The sequence below is a fragment of the Equus przewalskii genome, chromosome 29 (assembly GCF_037783145.1).
Source record: "Equus przewalskii isolate Varuska chromosome 29, EquPr2, whole genome shotgun sequence".
Lineage (NCBI taxonomy): Eukaryota > Metazoa > Chordata > Mammalia > Perissodactyla > Equidae > Equus > Equus przewalskii.
This window is the reverse complement of record NC_091859.1, coordinates 38,322,460-38,337,471: the sequence shown is the minus strand read 5'-3', so window position 1 is coordinate 38,337,471 and position 15,012 is coordinate 38,322,460. Positions and strand designations below refer to the sequence as shown.

The 15,012-nt window shown below is 46.8% G+C and overlaps 1 long non-coding RNA gene across 1 annotated transcript; it reads right to left on the bottom strand.

The window, feature by feature from the left end:
* Window positions 1-302: 302 nt before the first annotated feature.
* Window positions 303-1,623, bottom strand: LOC139080239 (uncharacterized). The gene is made up of 2 exons (XR_011534566.1): window positions 1,497-1,623; window positions 303-417 (listed from the first exon to the last, which is right to left on the bottom strand). It is a non-coding gene; the product is annotated as an uncharacterized lncRNA (long non-coding RNA).
* Window positions 1,624-15,012: the final 13,389 nt, after the last annotated feature.

Genomic DNA, 15,012 nt, shown 5'->3' with positions numbered 1-15,012 from the left:
TTGAAAAATTCCATGATTTCAAGGTGCAATAAACAATTCAAGATTCAACATCAAGAATGATGAGCAGATGGAGTCCAGGTTTTAATTTGTAAAATGGGAATAATAGGGCCACCTCACTGGGTTGTGCAGTGCCTGCCACGCACTGGGCACAGTAAGTGGTAGTTATTACGATCCTATTAGACACTAGAGTGGCAGCACCCAGAAGAGTAAATGAGCTGGGAAGAATAACCTTCATGAGTTGCTTGATCTTTTATTAATTTTTATAAAAGTGGAACCATGAATCTCACAGGCAGAGAATCTGCTCATGGCAAAGCATTTTATTCATCAAATATTTATTTAATGGCTACTGTGCCAGGCACCGTGCTGGATTCGGAGGAAACAGGTGAACAGCTCTGTCCTCATGGAGTTTACCGCCTCCTGCAGGGAGACAGTGAAAACTTAAACATCTAGTTCCAAGCGAAAAGGAACTTGGCCGCGTGCCTGATGGGGAACAGGGAAGGGAGCTCCCAGGAGGGGGTGTCAGGGGAGGCCTGCTACACAGAAAACAAACATCCTTGACTTGGAGCCAGTGAGGAGAAGAGGATTGCTGAGGGAAGGGCATTCCAGGCCGAGACACAGAATTCAGGGAAGGAGGTGAATAACTCCAGCTGGCAGGAGAAAATAATGGGAAACCCTTCGAAGGTTTTTTTTTTTTTTAAAGATTGGCCCTGAGCTAACAAGTGTTGCCAATCTTCTTTTTTCTCTCTCTCTTCTTCTCCCCAAAGCCCCCCAGTACATAGTTGTATATTCTAGTTGCAGGTCCTTCTGGTTGTGGCATGTGGGACACCGCCTCTACACGGCTTGATGAGCGGCGCCATGTCCGCACCCAGGATCTGAACCGGCGAAACCCTGGGCGACCGAAGCAGAGCGCGCGAACCCAACCACTTGGCCATGGGGCCAGCCTCCCTTTGAAGGTTTTAAACAAGGGAATGAATTGATTTGATTAGGTTTTAAAAGCTCCCTCTCTAGCTGGAGGTGGGTCAAGAGAAGCACTAAGACCACCAGTTAGAAGGCTCCAGGCGAAAGATGATGGTGGTTCGGACCAGGGCAGACTCAGAAGGCATGCAGAAAAGGAGAACTTGAGAAATGTGTTGGAGGCAGTAATTAATTGTATGGAGTGTGTAGAGGGAGGAATCCAGAATGACTCTGGGGAGACATGTCAGATGGGTAGACGGTGGGACCGTGTTCTGCAATGCTTAAACGCTGTAAGAGGAATGAGTGAGTTTGGGTGGTTGAATAGAGGGAATTAGGAGTTCTGCTTAGTCTGAGATGCCTGTGGGCAAGAGGGCAAGAAGGCAGTTGGAGGTCATCAGAGAGCCCTCAACTGGAGATCTAAATCCTGCAATTTTTGGCATCCTTCCCTAAAATTGAATGAGTCCCTAAATCCATCTTCTCTGTGATGTATTATTTTTCACGTATCAATGCATATATTATTAACAGTATAAGAAAGTAAAAACCTGAGCTTTCCAGTTTCGTACCATTTCAACAAGAGTCAGAGGTACCAGACTTTGGGGGAGGGAAAGAAGCAGAGTGGGGACCCCAGTGACAGGAACTGTTAGCGTAAGTTGAAATGGCCGTTAATTAGGAATTCAGTTGAAACATCCTATTAAACACAGGTTGCTAAGCAACAGTGACCCTCGGCAACAGCGTGGCCATTCCTTCTGCTGCGGAGCTTCTGGGCCTGAGTCTCATGCTGCAGTAAAGGTACCCTTTGTGGCTGGTCTGAGCCACACCTCTACACACGGATCGCAGGTACTCCTCTCTTTTCAGGGCCTACCCTCCATGAGTCTCTGTTCCTCCCTCTGGGATCACTGATTTCTTGCTCGCTATTGCATCATTCCCAATAACAACCTGAATGGGCTCTTGTGTCACCCATACTATACGAATAAATCCCCTGAGCCCACATCCTCTGTCCCCTGCCATTGTACTATTCCAACCCCTAATCTCTTGAAAGACTTGTCTGCACACACTGCCTCCACTTCTGCTTCTCCTCACTTCTCCGTCTGGTCTCACGCTCCACCCAAACTGCTTTGTCGAGTTCACGTACAGTTTCTCTGATGTACAGCCGTGGCTCTCTTCTCTCAGTGGCATTTGACATAACTGATGACTCCATCCTTCCTGAAACACTGTCTTTTCTTGGGTCCCTTTTGGTTTTCCTCCTGTCTCTCTGGCCAATCCTCTCTCCTCTGCAGGGCCTTGCCCTTCTACCTGAACTCTAAATATTGGCATTTTCTGGGGATCTGTCCTGGGCCTGCTTTTTTTTTCTCTACTTCTCACCGTAAGTGATGTCTTTTATTCTTAGCGCTGTAAATACCATTTATATGCCCCAAATTCACATCTCTGAGCTCCAAATTCATATACCCATCTTGACAACTTGATATTGCATCATAAACCAAAACAGAGCACTTTATTCCCTTACCCCAACCCTATTTCTCTTCTGGTTTTCCTCATTTCAGTACACAGCACTACCAACCACCCAGGAGCTTCCTCTTGATTCCTCCCTCTCCATCCCTCACTTTCAATCTATCAGCAAATCCCTTTAATTCTCCAAAACCTACCTCAAATATTTCCACTTCTTTCTGTCCCTACTGCCACCACTTGAATCCAGACCAACATCACCCCTCCTCCCGATTCCCACTGAAGCCTCCTAGCTGGTCTCCTCTCTTACCCAGCACTTAAAGCGGATCGAGTAACTCCCCTGCATCGGTGATTTGCAGGCTGGGTGCTCTCTTCTGTATCATATCACTCCCTTCTGTCTGGCCTTCCCCCAGTTATTCTCTAAGACCTTTGGGGAGCGGCCAGGGTGACTCGAGTTGAGGTGAGAGAGTTACAGAAGGGCCGGAGTAAGAGTTACTCATTCAAGTAATTTACTGCGTGCCCACTGCCAGTGCTCTGGGCACTGTGGATACAACAGTGAACGAGGGGGGCCGGGGGGGCGGGTAAGGGGGAGGAGGGGACGACGACACAGGCAGAGTTCCTGCCCTCGTAGAGCTTCCGTTCCAACAGGATCCAAAGGAAAGGAGACCAACGCTTCCGGGCGCCGACAACGAGCTGGCGCGGTGCTAACCGCTTTGACACCCGGCCTGCCCCTGTGACTCTGGGCAGGCCTCAGTGCGCCTCATCTGCAAAATGAGATCACAATGGGTAGCTCCTGACCCTGGCGCTCCCGTGGTAGGGGGCGGGGGTGCAGGCTGAGGAGAGAGGCGGTCGCACCACCTGCCCCGCCCCCGCCCCCGCCCCATCCCATCCCCGCCCACTCCGGGCCCGGGGCGGGGGGCAGGGCCCAGAGGTCAGGTGGCCGGGCGGCGCGCGCCGGTTCCGAGCGCCAACTGCCGGCCGCCCCGCCCCGCCCCGCCCCGCCCCGCCCCCGGCCCCGCGCCCCCCCTGCCCGGGCTGGAAGGCTGCGGCCCCTGCCGGTGCGAGCCCGGCCCGAGTGGCGGGAACGCGGCGCGGGCTCGCCGGCACTGCTAGACGGCGAGGTCCAGCCTGGGTGGGTCAGCGACCGCCGTGCAGGGAGGGAGGCGCTGGGCGCAGAGCGGGCAGCGAGACTGGAGAACTGTGGAGCTGGGACGCCCCGCCGGGGTTGCGCCCAGTCGGGGAGGGGCATGGCGAGACCTGCCCCCCAGCTTTGTCTTAGTTACTCTGAGGCAAGGGGCTGCGCTGGGCCGGAGCAACTATACAGTGCCTGGCCCCGCCGACCCTCAAAGTGTCCCGGCTATATTGCAACCGCGGCGCAGGGAGAACACAGGAAAGGAGTGGTCACTGTGCCGACAAAGGGTAACTGCCATTATTAAGCACCCAGGCTGGCCAGGCGCCGTCACCACCCCTTCTGTCCCGCGGTGGCAGCCCAGGCACACAGGGCACAGGCATGTGTCCTAGGATTGTGGAAGAGGCAGCGCTGGGATACGAACCTGGGACATGGGGCTCTTGGCCCCCTGCGACAGGCTGAGGAAGACTTGTGCTTGAACCAGGCTTTGAAAATTGGGGAGGGTTTGATGGGTGCAGGTAACGGAGCAAGCTCTGCCCTCATGGCCGTGAGACCTCGGGAAGACGTTTGATCTTGGTGGGCCGCACTTTCCTCCTCCGTAAAAGTGGCCGCACTTAGGAAAACGAGTAACTAATATGTAAGTAGTGCTTTGCAATGTGTAAAGCACTTTGAATTGCGTTGTCATAGATGAAGCCTCACAATTAACACACCAAGTAAGCGTTTTTATTAGCCCCCTTTACAGATGAAGAAACTGTGTCGTAGACAGGTTAATTAGATCAGGGAGTAGCGACAGAGGGTTACTACTGAATAAATCCAAGGTTTTTCAGGATAACTGCCTTAGATGAGCACAAAGCTTGGAAGCTGACACATCCTGTGACCTCATCATCCGAGCTCCTGGCTACTGGTTTAAAATACTGGTCTTGCTGGGCCTCCCCAACTACCAACCACTGTATCCCAGCAACCCAGATCAACATGACACAGCAGTTTTAATTATTATTATTTTTTTAATGTTTCTTACTGGTTTGGGCTGGACCAACTATGAGGAGTCCTTGGGCAAATCAAAACTGAGAGGGGGTCGGATGGGGGGCAGGGTTGATTGAGTTCTGAAACTTCCAACTGGTTGTTTTGGATTTTCTAAGTAATAATTATTTTGAGGGCATTGGTGGTAAATAATAATTTTTGTCCTTCCTATTGACAGGTCCACCTCCTAGCAAATTATTGGAAGGAACATGAGAAACGTAAGTAGGGATTTTGAAGTATCCGGTAAAGGAAGCAAACTTATTTATAGAATAATGGCAATTTGGTGATACCGTTCCTGGATGTATAAAATTAATTGACAGGTGCTTATCAAATACCAGTTTTTGAGGAGTGTATTTACTAATACATGCGGAGAGGTCTACACAGGTGGCAGTCCGTTACCACAAATACAAGTACACTGAGAGATGCGGTTTTCTTTTCAGTCCCCACAGGCCTGTGAAAGGGAAGAGGGGCCAAGTGTTTCCTAGTGGCTGTCATATGTGCCAGGTGTTTTCTGGGCTGTGTTTCCACCTATCCTGTAAGCTCCTTTATCCTCACAACAGACTTAAGGGGCAGGAGGAGTTCTTACCTTTTTAGAAATGAGACTGAAGCTTAGGAAAGTTAAGTAAACCAACCCTGTCGATGCCGAAAAAACTTTTCCGAAACCACAGTTCTCACATTTTTGATCCAGGTTCAGAGTCAACAAATATGTAATGAAGTTTTGCCAGGTGCTTTTGAGTATTTTATTCACTTCTCGTGATAACTCACCATACCTTTTGCTCATTTCAGCTGATCACCTTGAAATCAATTAGCAAGCCTTTGAAAACAAGTAGCCCCCTCCCTCATACCGGACAGGAGATAAGCATTTGTAAATCCATGGTAATGTTACAGCCGCCCTTTTTAAATATGGCGTGGTTCTGTGGGGATACTAACAGCAGCAATTCCGTTAGTACAATCCTGACATCTCAGAAGCAGTGGCGCTAAACAAAAATGTGGGCCTTATGTAAGAAATTGAATTGCAAGAGCATTTTCTTCTACTGATGACAGTCGAATCTGAAAATGCTACAGTTTTCCTGTGATAAATGCACACAATGTTGATTAATGGGACTAACCATCCATCTGATACTTGGACCAATTAGGTGCTACTTATGAAAAAAACATCCAATGGAAATTCCAACGTCGCCAGCAAGAAAGGTGACTTGTAGATTCTTAAAAGGATATTGAGGGAAAGAGTGACAGAGGCAGCCTTCAGTCCTAACCCTCCTCCCACTGACCTCCACGACTCTGAGTGACTTTTTAAAAAATATAAATCTGCTCAGGTCATTTTTTTTGCTGCCTTTAGTGGAAAGGCACATTGGACAGTCAGGAGGCAGATCAGTGGTTGCCTGGGGTGGAGGTGGGAACAGGCATTGACTGCAAACAGACAGGAGGGATCTTTTTGGGGTGATTGAAATCTTAAACTGGATTGTGGTGATGGTTATACAACTCTGTAAATTTACTAAAAATCATTGAATTGTACGCATGGAAGAGATGAATTTTATGGCATGTAAATTATACCTCAGTCAAACTGTTAAAAAATAAGCAAAACCCCTTCTGGTCCCCGTCTCTTACCCAGTCAAGGCCCTGCACGCTCAGCAGGTGCCCACCCTCCAGCCTCTCCCAGCATGCCCAGCATGTTCCCTGCGTGTGAACTGTCCAGAGCTGGTTGCAGGACTTTCAATAAAGCCCCGGTCTTGGTCATCTCGGTGCCTTTGCACATGCTGCTTCTCTGCCCGGGCTCTCCTTCCTGCCCTTGTCTGCCTGGGGGACACTTGCTTTCTTCCTTCAGGACTCAGCTTGAGCATCTCCTCTGCCAGGAAGCTTTCCCTGACTTGTCCAAGCAAAACCAACTGACATTGTTATTGTTTGTAATGTGCACATCTGGTACCCTCACCAACCTGTGAGCCCTCTAACTGTGACCTCTTCATGTGTAGAACCCAACAGGTCTGATGCGTAGAATGGTTGTTGAGTTAATGCCTGTGTTGTCAAGGTCACCCTTCAGAGCGTACCATATACACATACACGGGTGGGGAGTGACCCATTCGTCCATTCACTCACGAACATTTCATGCCAAAGTACTGAAAAGTGGGTTCAAAAATGATTAAGGTGAGATGCTAGTCCTCAAGGAGCTGTGCATCGAGTGCAGGAGAAAGTGGTGTTAGATCCTGGTCCTGCTCTGTCTAAACCATGTGTCTCTGCAGGTTACTTAATCTTATGTAAAATGGGGATGGTAGTCTTAGCCACCTCATAAATATGAGAGGATTAGATGGGTTTTTATAGGTAAAGTGCTTCCAGCAGGGCCTGGCACAGAGTGTGCTCTGCAAGTGTGTGTTAGTACTGCAGTGCATGGTGAGTGATGGGGCAAAGGATCCGGGGAAAGATTCCTGAAGAAGGTATCATGAGCTGGGTTGTGAAGCATGAATGGAAGTTACTTTTTTCTGTTTACCCTGATGCATGTGGAGTGCAGTGTCAGCTACGTTGCAAAAAAAGACTGTCAGCATTATTGTCGACGGGGAGAGGTGTGAGGACAGGCCCATCAGGCAAAGATGGAGGAACGGCACCTTGTGGGAGGCGTTCACTTTTATGGTTTGCCCCAGCCTCAGTTTCCTAAGAAATCCTGTTGAAAAGAGTGGTGAAACCGGAGGCTTATGTGCTGAATTCAGCCCGCAGAAGTGTTTTGTTTGGCCTGGACTGTGGTTATAAAAGTTTTTGAAGTAGTATTTAAAATTTTACAAAAATAATCTGGATTTCCAGCTTCTCTCTTAAAACAGAGTTAGAAGATGCGCTGATGCCGGATTTCTCTGCCTACGTGGTGGGCAGCATTCGGCTGGAGCTGCCAGCTCTGTTTCCTCTAGAAGGCGGCGTCCTCTTCAGTTTGCTGGTCCTCACTGTTTACAGGATTCAGGCGTCTGTACTCACATCTGGCCGCTGAGAGCAGGTGAGTGTGTGACTGCTGATTTGTTGTCTTCATGATGCTCATCCCAGAGCAGACCTGTCACCCTGGACCCCTGTCTCCTTACTTGTGGTTTAGAATGGACAATCTAGGGCAAAGGGGTCCTAAGAAACTGTTCTTCTCCCAGTGTAAGCCCCCTACCTGCCCGAGGCCATGCCTGTTCTTTTTCTTTTTTGGGGGGAAGATTAGCACTGAGCTAACTACTGCCAATCCTCCTCTTTTTGCTGAGGAAGACTGGCCCTGAGCTAACATCCATGCCCATCTTCCTCTACTTTATATGTGGGACGCCTACCACAGCATGGCTTTTGCCAAGTGGTGCCATGTCCGCACCCGGGATCCGAACCGGTGAACCCCGGGCCGCTAAGAAGGGGAACGGACAAACTTAACCGCTGCGCCACGGGGCTGGCCCCATGCGTGTTCTTAAACATCACCCCTCTCTTCAAGGTCTAGGAGCATGTGAAAAACACTGGATATGGATTAGGAGACCTGGATCTGTTTTTAATTTTTATGATTAAATTTGCTGTATCTTTATATTTCTGATTTTCAAACAGTACATAAAAATATGTAAAATGGAAATTTAGACTCCCTCAAAATGTATCCCCCCCACACTCTGTACTCACCATTAACAGTCTGCTCTATACTTTTTGCACTTTTTAAAAACTGCCGTTTCCTGAGTGCTTGATATATGCCAGGCACTTGGCTGAGCGCATTACATAAATTCTCTCTTTTGATCCTTGCAACAACCCTATGAGGTTATTATCATTCCCATTTTACAGATGGAGAAACTGAGTCTTAAGTAATGTGTTCAAGGTCACACAGTGAGTATGAAGTGGAGCCAGTGTTCCAAGAGTTTTCTTTCTGACTCCAAAGCCCTTTCTCCTAACTATCTCAGGGTAAAGCCTTCCTGAGAAGACGGCCGGTTAGGAACTAAACATACTCCCCTGAAGAAGTGTATTTGTTAAGGTCTCCTCCTTACGCCTATTCCCCATTCATTCATGAAATGCTTCCTGAGCGGCTGCTGTGCGGGGGGGTTTCGGGAACCTACAGGAGGGATCAAAGTACTCCCCCTCCGGGAATTCACGGGGGCAGATTACAGAGAGTTTTGGAGTGATCAGTGAAGTACGGGAATTATGTGCAATGCACAATGATGATAGAAAGGAGGGAGCAGTTCTGGCCGGGCGGAGGGGAAGGGAGGCGTCAGGATAAGCGATATTTAAGCTGTGTCGTGGTAGATGAGTAATTGTTTAATGGGTACACAAAGGGAAAGGATAGTTCAGCAGAAGAAACGGGGTAGGGAAAAGCATGGTAAGTTGGAACAGTAGTTTATTCAGGGAACTGAAATCATTTGTTATGGCCAGAGGCTAGGATGTGAAAAGGGGCTGGCTAGGTCGGCGGACGGGGTCCTGAGTAAGAGGGGCGTGGAGGTTGTTCTGAGACATTTGGGTTTTAATCTGTAGGCAGTGGGAGCCGTCTGCAGTGTTTATGAAAGGGGAGTGACGTGATTGGTTTCTATGTTAGGGAGAGTCCCACAGCAGAGTGGAGAATGGAGTAGAGCAGGTGGAACTGGGGGCGGGGAAGCCAGGAAAGGAACCGTTGCAGTTTGCTCATTGGAATGGATGTGGAAATGTCCAGTAACTGAAAAAAATGATAACAGCTGCCATTCATTGAGCCCCCCCGTGTGGCCAGATTCTGTGTGAAGTGCTCTGCGTGCATTATCTTATTACCTTTACAACTACCCTTTGAGCCAAGTGCTGTTATCTCCATTTTACAGGGAAGGAAGCTGTGAAGATGACTTATATTAGGTATACCGTGACTAAGTGATGGAGCCAGAATTCAAATCAGTGTCTGTCTGAATCTAGAGCCCTAAGTCTACAGATCTAAATCTAAATCTGTGCTGCAAATTTACCCACCTGTGCCTAGTACTAGGCAGGGTATCCAGATCTTTGTACAGCATCTAGTTCTCCATCTAAGACGTCTTGAATCTGTCTTCTTACCTCTGTCTCCTACCACCCAGATGAAGTCACCGTGACTTCTTGCCCACAGGCCTACAGGACACCCCAAGTTTCCCTGCGTCCTCTCCTGCCACCCTGAAACCTGTTCTTCACACAACAGCCTGACTCATCTCTTAAAATGTAAGTCAAACCATCCCATCCTCGTCCTTAAAACACTCCCTTTGCTCCTCATTGCTCTTAAAATCTAATTCCTTACTCTGACCTATAGGGGCCCGTGTGATCTGTCAGCTGCCTGCCTCACCAACTTCATTTTGCGTCATTTTCTCCCTCTCTCATTGAATTCCAGCCCTACTGCCCTTCTTTTTTTTTTGAGGAAGATCAGCCTTCAGCTAACCACTGCCAATCCTCCTCTTTTTGCTGAGGAAGACTGGCCTTGAGCTAACATCCATGCTCATCTTCCTCTACCTTATATGTGGGACGCCTACCACAGCATAGCTTTTGCCAAGCAGTGCCATGTCCACACCTGGGATCCGAACCCGTGAACCCCAGGCCGCTGAGAAGCGGAACATGCAAACTTAACCACCGCGCCACCGGTCCGTACTGCCCTTCTTTCTGTCACTGGAACATGTTAAGCTTGTTCTTGCCTTGGGGAATTTGCATTTGTTGTTTCTTTCTAGAATGTTCTTTTCTTAGATAATCTCATGTTTGGCTCCTTCTTGCCATTTAGGTCTCTGTTTAAATGCCGTCTCCTCAGAGAGGCCTTCCCTGAGCCCTCAGTCTAAAGTAGTTCATGAAGCTCTCTATCATATCACCCTTTTAATTTTCTTCATTGAACTCATCAAAATATACTATTCAGTGTTTGCTTCTTTTCTGCCTCCTTCTGGTAGAATGAAAGCTCCCTGAATTGTAATAGCTAAAACTTATAGACTCTTCTCTTTGTTAGGCACTATTCTAAGTGCTTCAATATATTCACTTATTTAATCTTTATAAAATTCTAGGAGGTGGATACATTTTACTGATGAGGAAACTGAGTCTCAGGGAGGTTAAGTAACTTGCCCAAAGTCACACAACTCTATGTGGCACAGCTGGGATTTGAACCCAGGCAGCCTGGCTCCAGCATCCACACTCTAAATCAAGTGAAAGCAGGGGCCTTATCTTTCCAACCTCTGTATCCCACCACCCTGGACGTGGCATGGCACTTAGCAGGCTCTCCATAAAAATTGTGAAATGCAAGATGAGAGTCACAGTAGAGATAGAACTACCTTCTGAACAAAAACCTAGGAATTATCCTTGATTCTGCTCGCTCCCACTCACAGATCCATCTGCAAGTTCTGAACTATTTCTCACCACAAAACGTATCCCAATATGTCCACTTTTCTGCATTCCCACTGCTACCGTCCTCGTTCAGTTCACGAATGGCTTTCTCCTAGATGACCGCCAACAACCTCCCAACTGGATACCTAAATCTGAGGGTAACTCTTCTAACTGGTGATTGACATCTGCCGAAGCAAAGAATCAGGTGTGTTATTAAGGCAGAAATGTTTATTTATGCTGAATGAAAATTTGCCAGCTGACTTATACCTTAGCAATATGTCCATTTATCTCCATTTCTGGTTTGAGTAGGGTCAGACTCATGGAATGTTTGAGACCCTAGATCTGTGGTTTTCCAACCGTGTGTTGAGGTGCTCTCAGACATGGCAGGGAGCTCACAGGGGTGCTAAGGGGTGTTTTAAAATCTTAGGGGAAACCTAATGTGTTAGTTGCTAGGCTGCCATAACAAAATGCCACAGACTGAGTGGCCTAACCACAGATATTTATTTTCTCACAGTTCTGGAGGCTAGAAGTCCAAGATCAAGGTGTTGGCAGGTTTCAAGTCTTCTGAGGCCTCTCTCTTTGGCTTGCAGATGACGCTGTGTCCTCACATAGCCTTTCCTCTGTGTGCACACGTATTTGTGTCTTAATCACTTCTTATAAGGACACCGGTCATATTGGATCAGGGCCCACCCATATGACTCATTTTACCTTAATTACCTCTCTCATGGCCCTGTCTCCAAATACAATCACAGTCTGAGTACTAGGTTTGGGATTTCAATACATGACTTTGGAGGGGGCAGGTGGGGGGGCGACATCTGTCTGATACTGCACAAACTGCCAGCTTGAGCTATTTCAACATTAGTTCCCACTAAATTCCTTTTGACAATCGTCATATCTTTGCAAAGCTGAGGTTTTGAAGGTTGTGATAAAAAGTAAGTACTGTGTGTAAATCAATGTGGAACAGGAAATGAGAGGGGTGGTGCCCCGTCTGGTTCCAAGCTTTGGGAAGGTGTGCGGTGCCCAAAAGGCATTAAGTTGTTAGGACATAAACACTTAATGAATTCGTTTGGGCTTTCTACTTAATGAACAGAACTGTGAGGTATTTCTTGTAGGCCTAGGGCATCATGAACAATTACTGAAACCCTAAAGGCAATGTGAATGGAGAAAATTTGGGAACCTTTACTCCAAATAAGGAAGTGGATCCCGGAGATCAGGAACACCAGGGGAAGTTTTTAATTATACAGATTTCTGCAGGTCCCACCCAAGACCTATGGAGAAAATATTGGGGACTTGAGTACAAGAACCTGGGTCAGTTTGGGAATCCACTGGTCTAGCCTAACCCCTTCATTAAGGCCTAGAAAGGGAAATCTCTTGCCAGAGGTCATATAGCAAGTTAGTGGCTGAGATGGGACTAGAATCCAGTTTCTAATGGAATCCATCAGATTCTCCTCCTCCTTATCAGCATTTATGATACCCACACCTGCAGATGTTGTCATGGCCATCTGCTACTTAAGCAGACATGGCCCTGACCTCAAAGGCAGATAGCATTGGAGCTGGCCCCGTGGCCGAGTGGTTAAGTTCGTGCACTCTGCTTCGGCAGCCCAGGGTTTCCCAGATTCAGATCCTGGGCGCGGACATGGCATCGCTCATCAAGCCGTGCTGAGGCGGCGTCCCACATAGCACAACCAGAAGGACCATAACTACAATATACAACCACGTAGTGGGGGGCTCTGCAGAGAAGAAGAAGAAGAAGAAAGAGAAGAAGGAGAAGAAGAGGCCAAAGAAGAGATTGCCAACAGATGTTAGCTCAGGTACCAATCTTTTAAAAAAAAGACAGATAGCATTACATGGACAAAGTCCACATTGAATACATTAATTTCATTTAAAAACTTTATGTTGTACAAGACGTATATGAAGAAAACTACAAAACTCTAATGAAAGATATTAAAGAAGAATTAAGTAAATGGAGAGATACTCTTATGTTTATGGATAGGAAGACTCAATATTGTCAAGATGTCACTTCTTCCCAACTTGATCTATAGATTCAGTTCAATCCCAATCAAAATCCTACTGTGTTATTTTGTGGATATTAACAAACTAATTGTTTGTATGGAGAGGCACAAGACCCAGAATAGCAACTCTATATTGAAGGAGAATGTCGTCAGAGGGCTGACACTGCCCAACTTCAAGACTTCTTATAAAATTACAGTAATCAAGACAGTGTAGTATTGGTGGAAGAATAGACAAGTAGATCAATGGAACAGAATGGAGAGCTCAGAAATAGACCCCACATAAAAATAGTCAACTGATACTTGACCAAGGAGCAAAGGCAATGCAATAGAGCAAAGATAGTCTTTTCAACAAATGGTGCTGGAACAACTGGACAGTCACGTGCAAAAAAATAAATCTAGACACAGACCATACACCTTTCACAAATGTTAACTCAAAATGGATGATAGACCTAAATGGAAAACGCAAAACTATAAAACTCCTAGAAGGGGCTGGCCCCATGGCCAGGTAGTCAAGTTCACATGCTCTGCTTTGGTGGCCCAGGGTTTTACCAGTTTGGATCCTGGATGCGGACAGGGCACGGCTCATCAAGCCATGCTGAGGCGGCGTCCCACATAGCACAACCAGAGGCACTCACAACTAGAATATACAATTATGTACTGGGGGGCTTTGGGGAGAAGAAGAAGAAGGAAAAAAAAGAAGATTGGCAACAGATGTTAGCTCAGGTGCCAATCCCTAAAAACAAAACAAAACAAAAAAACAAAAACTCCTAGGGGCCGGCCCTGTGGCCGAGTGGTTAAGTTTGCGTACTCTGCTGTGGTGGCCCAGAGTTTCGCCGGTTCTGATCCTGGGCGCGGACATGGCACCACTCATCAGGCCACGTTGAGGCGGTGTCCCACATGCCACAACTAGAAAGACCTGCAACTAAGATATACAACTATGTACTGGGAGGATTTGGGGAGAAAAAGTAGAAAGAAAAAAAGATTGGCAGCGGTTGTTAGCTCAGGTGCCAATCTTTAAAAACGAAAACAAAAACAAAAAACTCCTAGAGGATAACATAGGAGAAAATCTAGATGACCTTGGGTTTGGCAATGACTTTGTATTTTTATTTTTTTGGGGAAGATTAACCCTGAGCTAACTGCTGCCAATCCTCCTCTTTTTGCTGAGGAAGACTGGCCATGAGCTAACATCCGTGCCCATCTTCCTTTACTTTATATGTGGGACGCCTACCACAGCATGGCTTGCCAAAAAAAAAAAAAAAAAGCTGCTCCGCATCATATGTCACCAAGGAAATGCAAATTAAAAAAACATTGAGATACCACTTCACACCTATTAGAATGGCCAAAATCTGGAACACTGACAACACAAAGTGCTGGTGAGAATGTGGAGCAACAGGAACTTTCGTCGCTGATGGGAATGCAAAATGGTACAGCCACTTTGGAAGACAGATTAGCGGTTTCTCACAAAACTAATAATCTTACCATAGGACCAGCAGTTGTGCTCCTTGGTATTTACTCAAAGGAGCTGAACACTTATGTCCACACAAAAGCCTGCACGTGGATGTTTAGAGGAGCTTTATTCATAACTGCCAACACTTGGAAGCAAGCAAGAAGTCCTTCAGGAGGTGAATGGATAAGTAAACTGTGGTACATCCAGACAATGGAATATTATTCAGTGCTAAAAAAAAAATGAGCTATTAAGCCATGAAAAGACATGGAGGAAACTTAAATGCATATTACTAAGTGAAAGAAGGCAATCTGAAAAGATTACATACTGTATGATTCCACCTATATGACATTCTGGAAAAGACAAAACTATGGAGACAGTAAAAGGATCAGTGGTTGCCAGGGGCTAGAGTCGGGGTGAGGTGAATAGACACAGCACAGGATTTTTAGGGCAGGGAAACTTCTCTGTATGATCCTATAATGGTGCATACATGTCATACATTTGTCCACACCCATAGAACGTACAACACCAAGAGTGAACTCTAATGCAAACTGTGGACTTTAGGTGACAATAATGTGTCAACGTAGGTTTATCAATTGTGACCAATGTCCCACTCTGATGGGCGATGTTGATAATGCAGGAGGTGGTGCATGTATGGGGACAGGGTGTATGGGAAATCTCTGTACCTTCTGCTCAGTTTTGCTGTGAACCTAAAACCGCTCTAAAAAGTAAAGTCTGATAAAAAAATTTTGTAA